Here is a 4103-nt window from a genome sequence, read left to right on the forward strand (position 1 = left end):
AGAACTGTGAGCAAATAACCGCTTGGTTATTGTTTTAAACCAAGAACTTGGTATGAGCTGGTTTTTCAAAAGGTCTGTTGGTACCATGACTCTGCTTGATTATTAAATTTTTAAATATTTGGTTTATCAAAGTATTGTGAAGCCACTTTGGAAGATCATACACTCTTCTGCTTTCAGGAATTATAGTTTGTTTGTTTGTTTAGGTATCAATTTTTGTGTAACAGATCATTCCATAAATAGTAGCTCAGGGCTGCCCAAACCACAAAAGCAGAAAACTTGCAGATCTTTTTGGGCTTATGCTTGGAACTGGCACATCACTTCTATATTCTATTAATTAAAGCAAGTCACAGGCCAGCTCATTAAAAAAAAAAATGAAAAGGGAACCCTCTGAATGGGAGAACATATTTGCTAATGATACGTCTGATAAGCAGTTAAATTTCCAAAATATAGAAAGAACTTATACAACTCAACACTAAGAAGACAACCCAATTAAAAACTGGGCAAAGGATGTTAGTAGGCACGTCTCCAAAGAGGACATATGGATGGCCAATAGACGTGAAAAAAATGCTGTGTCACTAATCACCTGAGAGATGCAGATTAAAACCACAATGAGATATCATCCCACTCCTATCTGAATGACTACCATCAATAAATGAACAAATAAGTGTTGGTGAGGATGTGGAGAAAAGGGAACCCTCACATACTGTTGGGAATGCATACTGGTGCAGCCACTGTGGAAAACTCAAAAAATTAAAAAATGCCTTTTGACAGAAAGAACCCACTTCTGGGAATGTATCCCCCCAAAATCTGAAACACTAATTCAAAAGAATATTTGCACCCTATGTTAGCAGTGTTATTTATAATAGCCACAATCGTGAAACAGTAGATAAGTAGACAAAAAAGATGTGGTACGCCCGGCCAGTGTGGCTCAGCGGTTGAGCATCGACCTATGAATCACGGCACACTGCAGATGATGGTTTGTTAAGTTGTATACTTGAAACCTGTATGGTTTTGTGAACCAATGTCACCCCAATAAATTTAAAAATGGTGGAGCTGGGGGCTATACAAGGGTGTGAATGCTGACAGAGAGCATGGTTCCTTTAGGATTTAGGGCCATCAAATTGATGGGCCACCAAAATAGTCTTAAAAACTTTCAATGGGCCTGGCTGGAGTTGCTCGGTGGTTGACCTCCCATGAACCAGGAGGTCATGGTTCAATTCCTAGTCAGGGCACATGCCAGGTTATGGGCTCGATCCCCAGTGTGGGGCGTGCAGAAGGCAGCCAATTGATGATTCTCCCTCATCATTGGTGTTTGTATTTATCTCTTCCTCTCTGAAATTTTTTAAATTATTTTTATTTTGAAAAACTCTCAATGGGCACTACATCCCCCATATCTAACAATGCTTAGCTTGTAGTAGGTTCTCAGTAAATACCTGTTGCTAACTACTACTGAAGCATCTGGCTAATGCTGCACATATAAGCAGCACCACTGGAAATGTGGAAATTCAGGTTCTGAGCAACCACCTGCAGAGCCACATGTATAGCAGCAGCACTAGTTGGCTGCTCTGTGTGGTGGTCATTTGCACATCAGTGAGACACCATGGGACTTCTCAGAAGGCATCACCTATTGTTAGGTCCTTCCTGAGAATCTGTTTAAAACACATTCAACAATAAATAAATTGCAGCATTTACATTCTGTGGAAACAAAGGGGAAGTTCTTGGAGAGTGGTTAGTGTGGAAGGAAGGCAGAGGGTTTCATTGTTCTAGTCAGGGGAGATTTCCAGGAAGAGGTGGTTTCAGGCACCCTTTGAATGATGGGAGAAGAGATATGACCTTAAGAAAAGAAAAAAATCCATGACACAAGAGTAAGATGAATGAAAGGGGTGGTGAATGTTTGCAAAGAATGGAGGGCCAATTTGGGAAGGTGTTTGACAGAACAGCCCAGGCACTTTCTGCAAAAGCTTGCCAGGGCCTGAACGCTTGCTTCTGCCAAAGCTGGCCATTTACGGAGCCTGAGCAGTGGCGTGACAGTGCGCTCAGGCTCCCGCCCACTCTGCTTCCCAGCTACTTCTAGAGGGTTCAGCTGGGAGCACAGGACCAACGTGGCTGCATCTCTCAGGTTCCCGGGTACCAGGGTGCAGCGATGCACAGCTCCAACACCACGTTTAAAAGTGGCTGCCTTGAAAAGACACGAGGAAACCAGGAGGAGGCAACCTGGGCGAGCCCCCAACTACCTAGAGCCCCATTCTTCGCTGGGGGAAGCAGCCCCTATGAAGCCAGAGCTCCCTGAAACATAATCCCCAGAGCATTCCCCTGCCAAGGAGCACATTACAAGGGGGCAATGTGGGGTCGCTCAGACCGTTCTTTGTAACCATCCCCTTTGCAATGCACGTGGGAGAGGTGACTAGGAAGTGGGTAGGGGCCTGTATTTTCCCTGCTTGACACACCACCAATGAGTAACCAGCAAATTCCTGGAACTCCCTTTACTGTTCGTGCTTTCATTAGGAACCACACTCCTGAGTCACACAGCCAGGAAAGCTTATTATGTAGAATCGTATCCAGGCCCAACGTAGTAGGTTCTCAGTAAATACCTGTTGCTAACTACTACTGAAGCATCTGGCTAATGCTGCACATATAAGCAGCACCACTGGAAATGTGGAAATTCAGGTTCTGAGCAACCACCTGCAGAGCCACATGTATAGCAGCAGCACTAGTTGGCTGCTCTGTGTGGTGGTCATTTGCACATCAGTGAGACACCATGGGACTTCTCAGAAGGCATCACCTATTGTTAGGTCCTTCCTGAGAATCTGTTTAAAACACATTCAACAATAAATAAATTGCAGCATTTACATTCTGTGGAAACAAAGGGGAAGTTCTTGGAGAGTGGTTAGTGTGGAAGGAAGGCAGAGGGTTTCATTGTTCTAGTCAGGGGAGATTTCCAGGAAGAGGTGGTTACAGGCACCCTTTGAATGATGGGAGAAGAGATATGAGAGATATGACCTTAAGAAAAGACAAAAATCCATGACACAAGAGTAAGATGAATGAAAGGGGTGGTGAATGTTTGCAAAGAATGGAGGGCCAATTTGGGAAGGTGTTTGACAGAACAGCCCAGGCACTTTCTGCAAAAGCTTGCCAGGGCCTGAACGCTTGCTTCTGCCAAAGCTGGCCATTTACGGAGCCTGAGCAGTGGCGTAACAATGCGCTCAGGCTACTTCTAGAGGGTTCCGCTGGGAGCACAGGACCAACGTGGCTGCATCTCTCAGGTTCCCGGGTACCAGGGTGCAGCGATGCACAGCTCCAACACCACGTTTAAAAGTGGCTGCCTTGAAAAGACACAGGGTAACCAGGAGGAGGCAACCTGGGCGAGCCCCCAACTACCTAGAGCCCCATTCTTCGCTGGGGGAAGCAGCCCCTATGAAGCCAGAGCTCCCTGAAACATAATCCCCAGAGCATTCCCCTGCCAAGGAGCACATTACAAGGGGGCAATGTGGGGTCGCTCAGACCGTTCTTTGTAACCATCCCCTTTGCAATGCACGTGGGAGAGGTGACTAGGAAGTGGGTAGGGGCCTGTATTTTCCCTGCTTGACACACCACCAATGAGTAACCAGCAAATTCCTGGAACTCCCTTTACCGTTCGTGCTTTCATTAGGAACCACACTCCTGAGTCACACAGCCAGGAAAGCTTATTATGTAGAATCGTATCCAGGCCCAACGAAGAGGCACATACAGTCACAAGTGGAAGGAAGCCCCCAGAGCCATCTGACCCGCCTCCCGCTATCAGGAATGAGAATGCCAAATGATCAAGTGGGCTGGTTGTTACCGAAAAATATGCCTTGCTCTCAGCCCTTAGAAGGTTCCAGGGAATACCTCCAAGTGATACAATCATTGGAAAATGAGACTCAAATGCCAAGGAGAGAACACCTGGTTGATTCACACCAGAGAAGAGCAGGTTTTAGGTGCAGTGGTTGAGTTCTGTGGAAGCGTTTGGGCCAATACCTCTCTGCCTCTGCTGGGGAGAGAACAAGAGGAAATGGGTTTGAAGAACGGCATGTGGAACTGAAAATAAACTGAAGAACTGCTGACCATCAGCATTTTTAAGTCCC

This window comes from Myotis brandtii, unplaced genomic scaffold (genome assembly GCF_000412655.1).
Source record: "Myotis brandtii unplaced genomic scaffold, ASM41265v1 scaffold197, whole genome shotgun sequence".
Lineage (NCBI taxonomy): Eukaryota > Metazoa > Chordata > Mammalia > Chiroptera > Vespertilionidae > Myotis > Myotis brandtii.